Raw genomic sequence first — 7,862 nt, 5'->3', positions numbered from 1 at the left:
TTTTATTTTGTAAACTGGTGGCGTTCCCAAGCCAGCTGCGTACACAACTTTTGAAACCACGAAAATCTCCTCTGTCCAATTTGGTAAATATCCTTTCTTGAAAGTGGTCTTGTATTTTGTAATTCGAACCCGTTCTCCCGGCTTGAATTCAGGGTTAACTCCCCCGGCTGCCAACTCAGGACCGAATAGTGTATAAAATGCCTGCCAATCGTTCTCCTCTGTTACGTCGACGGGTTTCATTTTGATACTTCCGTGTACGGTGTTATTGTAATTCTCAAGAAGTTCTGGTAGAATGGGGAGCCAGGAACGTGTCTGTCTGTATGTAAAGTATTTCCACATCATCGTCTTGAGGGTCCGATTAAAACGTTCAACAACGCTAGCTTTTTTGTCACTGTAGGTGTGAAACCAGTGAATACCTGACTCCTCCAACCACCCCTGCATTTTTCGATTAGTAAATTCCCGCCCCTCATCTGTCTGAAGTTTGTCGGGCCTTCTCCCGGATTTCTTAATTATGTCTTGTAGCGCCTGCAACGTATCATCTGCCGTTTTTGACTGTATCGGCCTGGCCCATGCGTATTTACTGAGTACATCGATTACTGTTAGCATGTATCGAATGTTACGGTTCTCTTTTGCGAACGGGGGAGGGAATTCCACGAGGTCAGCCTGCCGAACTCGTCCACCGATGTTACGAAAACGCGCCGGCCGCCACGAGTACGAGGTACCGGTTTATGTAGATTATAAGTTAGCTGAGTTTTTAACCAGTCCTGTACCTCTTTCTTAGTAACGTGGAGTCCGCTGGCGCGTGCTGCGTCATATAATTTTTGTACACCTCCAAATCCAGTTTTCGGGTTGTAATATAATTCTCTAAGAGTGCCTTCAGCTTCCATAATTGCTATATTATACGAATAATTTTATGCCGTACGGATGCTGAAAATTAATACTAGTTTACTGAATTGTATCCTTTTCAATTGCTTGATTAGGCCCACGGCTTCCCGTTCTGACACCTCCATTCCATGTTCTTTTATATAGTTTTGTTGTCTATCTTGTTCGGTGTGTAAAATAGTACTAACATCTTTATGTTTTCCCTGAATGGTTTACTAATACTAGTATATTGCTGAGTCAGAACCCAGACAGATAGTCCGTAGTGTCTTGCGCTGAAACCAAGTTGGACTAAAACATCACTGCGCTTCTTCATATCTTTGGACCAGGCGCAGTCGTCGAGTACTATTAAAGTGTTCGTGCCGGCCCATTCGTCCCGTACGTAGGTTAGTGTATCATTCACAGCATCGGGTCCGACCGGAAACACGAATACGTTGTCATCGGCGAAAATGAATCTTTTATTATACGTTTTATTAATCATGAATGTTGGGCAAATGAATATCACATATTCGAATTTCCTTAAGTACGGACCAGTGAGGAGATCCATTACATATTCTGTTTTGCCAGAATCTGTCGGTCCATTTATAATCATGTTGAATGGCGGGGTAGCGTATATTGACATTTCCTCTGGATCTATATACTGTAAATAAATGTAATGAATATTGCTAAAGATAACAAACCAATTTTGCCGAATTCGTGAATAGGGTCTGCAGATGCTGCCCGTTCCGGGGGGAGGGGAGGGGAGGGGAGGGGAGGCCCCCCCGACTCGTATCAGTCGCTCCTCCGGGCTCGTCCTGCCACTTCACAGGATCCGGACCCCCTCCTTCCATCTCATGTATAGCACTTTCTCGAACTTCCGTGTTTATATCACCGTTCACCCCGAAGACCATAGATTCTGTTGCGTATTGCAATTCATTATTATAACCTGAGATTGCCGGGCCCGAAAGGATGACCATCTCAGACGGTAAGAGAAGTAAATTGGGCGAAACTGCCATATCAAGTTTGACACCAGTATTCATTATTGTGTCTTGGTATCGCCTATAACTAATTACTTTGTCGGTATTGCGAATTTCATCTTCGAGGAGAACACCGAATTCTTTTCGGACTTGCTCTGCACTGCCAGTATCACCCACTATGGTACTGCGAATATTCGCTTGTGCGCCGAGTATGCAATATACGTAGGCTTCAAGGCTTTCATTGAGGCGGGCGAGACCGGCCTTTGTTAGTCCGGAGTCTCCTTCAGAGGAATGAAACTATTATATTGTCCCTCCGATCCATCATTTCGGAAGAAATAGTAGTGCGGTCGTTCTTTGTCGGACAGTACATGTTTTTTCTTTCCAAAAATTGTATGTGTATAGAAAACGCCTCCGTCGGCGGAGAGGAAAAGTCATGACCATTGTATACAGCGGCAGGCTGTCGAACGGGCCCACGATTAGTGTAATATTCATAACCATAGCCAAGACCCTTATTTTGGCCTTTTCGATAACGAAAGTCGGACTTCGTTGGACTTATATTTCCAAATTCTGTACATAGAAGTTCATATTGGACGAGATTGTATGGATTGTCGCCTGCTTTGAAGGTGGGGGTATCGTCTGGAAGTGCAACGCCCATTTCATGAAGGATCCTACGTATTGTAAAATATACGTGGAAACGGCAGAATGATCGTATTTGCGGAGGAAATTTCTTATCAAAGAGATGGGCGAATGATATACCACAACCAGTAGTGCTACACCATACAGCGAAATTCAGTTGCTGGTCCCAGTATTTCATGTTTGGTCCGCCCAGCCAGACATTACTTTCTTTCGCTGATCGATGAGTGATTACGTTATCTTTGAACACATCCCGAGGATGAAAAGTAAATTTTTCTGTCGGCGTTACATATATTTCTAAGTCCATGAGAATAGGTTTTATTCCCCCATTCGGTTTGGAAGGAATATCAGCATGCTGTACTGTCGGTACGCTCGTCTTATTCAATTGAAAAGCAACTGGGAATAGGTCTGTACTCATTATTTGTGTTTCTATATACATATAGATTTAAATGGAGGAGAATTTTCCCGGATACCCTGTCGGAATCGTACTAACATTCCAGACTATGTTAATACTTTATTTCGGATTCAGGTTTAAACGAATTTTTTATTTTTTACTAAGAATAGATAACATACTGAAAACAATGGAGAATTTAATAAAGTCATCGGCAGCGGCAAATACGACAGCGCATTCCGAAGGACCAACCGCAGCGTCGGACGCTCGATCCATAATAGAGACTAAACGTGAAAAAATACTCTGTGTCATCGCAAGTGGTCAAAGTAAGTTATTTTTTGGTAAGGAGTTTACAGTTAGAGAAGTGGAAATGTGGAAAGATGAATTCATAACACGAGTCTTTAAAGTCTATGAAGCGAAATACAGTTCTCTTATAAGTGATACCATCACTCAAAGTTTCATAGATCTAGGAGCCCGCGCAATCAGTCAGGTAGTTCCAATCGATGACCGAGATAACTATGCCACTGATCTTAAAAAGGATTTTATTCTAAACAGTGAAATAAAACGATTATCAGGACGGATAGCCTACACATGGGGCCCCGTGATTGCTCTAATTTCCACCGGTTTAATTACGGGTAAACATTTAAATTTTAAAAAAATCGGGCTTAATATAGTACCTGAAATAAATGGATTCAACTTCGCAAACGGTTCCGACTCAGCAAACGGAAACGACTCCGACACAGCGCAACATAGAGAAAGTGACGTTACCGACGAAGCATCCAGGGAGAGTTGCTGCGGGCAAGAAATTAGCGGAATGGAACAGGAAAACAAGGAGAAGAAACGCCAAGCAATGGAGGGGGAGGGAGGGGAGGGGAGTGATGCGGTAGCGAGTCCCTTTCGAGACCGTTCCGGGGGGAGGGTACCGCCACAACAGTGTGATAGCTCACGCGATAATAAATGGTATAATAAATGTTATCTTGTTTTAGGAATTGTGGGAGTTTCATTGACTGCATTAGGGCTATATTGGGGGCGTGCTCGACATAATTGTCCCCTCCGGAAAGATGAACCGCTTCAGAAAGCGAAAAAAACAGAGCCCGTAGCAGCTCCCTCCAGAACAGTTCCGACAGGGGTTCCGAGGGGAGGGGAGGGAGGACCCAGCTCCTCTACATTGTATGAGATGGATTAACTCCGTAATTATTTTATTTTTTATTTTATATACTAGTCAGCAATCATGGATACTAAAACAGTTGTAAACACAATGTACGATGGTATTGTAATCGCAGGACTAGCGATGGGATATCTTATGATCTCCAGCAAATTTCTGAAAATAGAGGTTGGCGATCCAAGTCGTCCAAATTTGACTCGCTTGGCAAAATTAGGCGGTGCGACTGCTGCCGCGGTTGCGACCAAAGATCTCCTTGAACAGAAAAATATTATTCCTGCAGAACCTTATACTTTGTAATAATATACAGTTAGCTATGGCCTCAGCTATAGGAATGACAGTTCTCGGTGCTGTATTAAATGCAACGGCATTCACAGGAGGAAATATTATCGGACAAAAGCTTTCTGGGAATGGTGAGGCTCTTATTGAAGAGAAAATTAGACATGATAAAGCATTAGAAAAATTTGAACATGATCGCAACGTCTGGTCAGAAAAAAGATTACTCCAGGCTGACTGGAAAGAGAAATCAAGCAAAGGACGCACATGCTGCGGCAGAGTTAAGAGATACAGATGCAGAAATCCTGGAAGAAGCAGAAGCGGTGCAAAGCAAAGCAGTTCAATTCTCAGATTATTATCAGCCAAGTCAAGAGCAAAAAAAATATGAGATGATCTATATTGCTGGAGGATTGGTCGTGGGATGGTTTATCTTCCGATAGGGTTACACCGGTAGGCGGAACGACTACAATAATTCAATACAAAAGCTAGTTGGCCAGTTATTGAAATTGATCATGTTTCCATCCTGATCTGTTATCCAGATGCGCATTGAACTCATCCAGTCTGAGCTTTTTCTCAATGGCATGGAAATTGAGCCATTTTTAAAATCATAGGTGACCATTTCACCTATTTCTTTTGTATCCTGAATGGGAAGTGTTTGTAAAGAGTCTGATACTACTCCCTGTATGTATTCGTCAGAGCCCAAGCCAACATAACTTCCAGTAACATCAACGACATCTGAATGAACTATGTATTTAGTGACTGTTAAGAAATCTGCTCGACCTGGACTCATAGTACTTTTTGTCACGGGTTGTTCTCAGGTTTATCTGAAAAGCCGACGACGTTGGCGAAGCTACCTGTGGCATTGAAATAGACTTTAATATCTTTCGCCAAAGTTAGAAGAACGTGGCCTGTCGGCAGATGTTTTTCAAAATTATTTTTTTGCTTCACCCGATTGCTTTGTTTAACGTATCGATATTGTAGTTACCCGGTCGTATTGATTTAGTCTTCTTCGCTTGGTCGCCTTCTTGGTATTTTAATACATTATTCGTCGATGTTATGTTATGCCATGAATTGTACAGTCCACACTCTAGCAGCCTTATCTTCGTAAACTGTGATATGTCAATGCAAGGGTTAAAATACATAGTAACCGGTTTGCCTGTTTTGCTTACAATCTTAATGATCATCGTTGTATGTTGTATATTATTACAAGGTATTATTTATTTTTCACTGTATATAGGTTAATTATGTCTGGTCCAAGTAACTCCGGTCTAGGTGCAATTCATGTACAAAATCTCGAGCTTGAAGATCTGAGTGATGTTAAAGTGAACAATAATACTAAGATAGCAGGTAATCATAATAAGGATTACGTTCTTCGTTATAAGGACCGCGAGAAATATTTCGTTTTAGCCGCGGCGCCCCACGAGCATGCTGTAGAATTTTCTGAACTTACAGACATTGATGAAACCGTAATTGACGCCACAAAGGCTTCGAATGATCCTACTCCTTTTGCACTGACATGGAATTCGACTAGTCAGAAATTCATGCCTTATAATGTACCGCGTAACATCTTAGATATATTGGATAGTGAAATTAGTGGTGGAGTTGCTGAACTGCCAGGAACTCCAAATGTTATTTATTTCGATAGCAATGTTAACAAATATAAGTTGCTAGATTTTCGTAGTTGGCTTACTCCTACGAATCCATACATTGCACTTCTTGGTATACCGATTCACCTTAAAATTAGTCCTCTTAATACAATAATGAAGGCAGATAATACACTAAGAAGGTGGATAAACGAGGGGGAGAATTATTGCTTGTATACAGCTAGCGGAGTTCCAGTTAGATTATTTTGGGACACAACTTTAAAGAAACTGGGTCTTAAAAGTGTCGGTGATGAGGCAGCTGTTCTCACTTTACAGACTGTAAATCAACAGATGACTGATAATATGAAAATACTTCAACATGGTACAGTTCTCATTAGATGTGTAAAGTTAGCTACGGGAGACGAGTTTGACGATTTGGTTGGATATTATGCTATGAAAACAGATAACAGAACAACTTGTGATATTATTAAAGTATTGATAAAGATCGCAATGAAATGAGTATTGAATGTTTTGTTGGTTGGAATAGAGTAGAGAATGACTTAGGAACTACATTTGTACGTAGAGATAAAAGAGTGAACACTTTAGATATCAGTACCATTCATCTGAAACGTCTCATTTTATTTGAAGTAATGGTCTTCCGACATATTTTAAGTTCAGAGGAAATTACTAAAATTTTATCTATCGGGTGAACAAGTTAACTAGAGTCGTTCAGAAAAAATTTTGTAGAAACCTATCGGAACGATTTTTCTGAAAACTGTAGACTTTCAGACCTCTGAAACCACGTGACAAGTTGCTAAGCAACTGGAAGGGTATTGCGAAAGCGGTATTGCGAAAGTCCCTACTGGAAAAGGTATTGCGCAACAGTGTTCAAGATCGGAACGGTTACTGTATGGGAGGGACTAAAATCTCGCTCCGATAGGCGTAGGAAAAAACGTAGTAAATTCACACAACCAGAAAACGAGTATATACTTACATCCACCTCCAGAATGGGCACTGGAACGGTGCAGAGCTGCAGCACAGTCAGAATCTATCTAACAAATGAGAATGTCGTTCCGTTTTGATAGTGGGGGTGAGTCATAGCGCATTGCCCTGACTCAGCAGGGAATTTCCCCGCTTAGTTCAGGACAATGCACTGCTGCGCCAAAATTGTTGCGCGTGCGTGAGTTCGTATATAGGTCAGGGTCATACTTTAGTTACATGGATGGTTAATTTTTCCTTCGCTCCCTTTAGATAAAATGAATAAAATGGTGTAAAAATTCTTATTTGTCACAGAAGGGAACAAAAACTTACTACTCACGCACGGGCATGTGATAATTTTATTACTGAGGTCCTCTACGATCCATTTGTCATAAATATATCCACTGCACCTCCAGAAAACGAGACGAAAGGCTCGCCAGGCACCATTGCGAAGGCACTGGCTTTGGCCGGGATGGAACATGCAAGGGACCCCACCCTGACCCCCCTGATTTTATCACGGGAGACGCATTAACCCAATCAATTGTGCTCCCATGCAATTGTGCTCCCGATTAGTGGAACAATCTTCCGCGTTGGAACTTCGCCAGTCGCCTACGTTCATCACCTTTAATAGGGGCTTGAAATCGCATCTCTTTGATAGAGCTTTTTGATTTTTGTGTTTTTCAGCGCCTTAGAACATTACCTCGCAATGGATTTTGGCACTACATAAATGCTTTTTATTGATTGATTGAATCAATTCTGTTACAAAGTGATAGTAAATATCTGAATTAGATGGCAGACTACTGCCTGATGACAATTAATAACGTACATTAAGCAATAATAAATTAACACATGTTTTTTCGAAACACGCTTACCGGCCGTGCTATTAAACAGTCACCGTGTTTAATACATTACGGTCGCCAGCCGGAAGGCCAATGTGTATTACGATGTTAACTGCAGCACGGCCGACCAATATCGAAAACAAGCGCTGAGTAACGTACCACGCA

The sequence above is a fragment of the Ptychodera flava genome, chromosome 10 (assembly GCF_041260155.1).
Source record: "Ptychodera flava strain L36383 chromosome 10, AS_Pfla_20210202, whole genome shotgun sequence".
NCBI lineage: Eukaryota > Metazoa > Hemichordata > Enteropneusta > Ptychoderidae > Ptychodera > Ptychodera flava.
The sequence above is the reverse complement of the archived record's forward strand: the minus strand, read 5'-3'. Positions refer to the sequence as shown.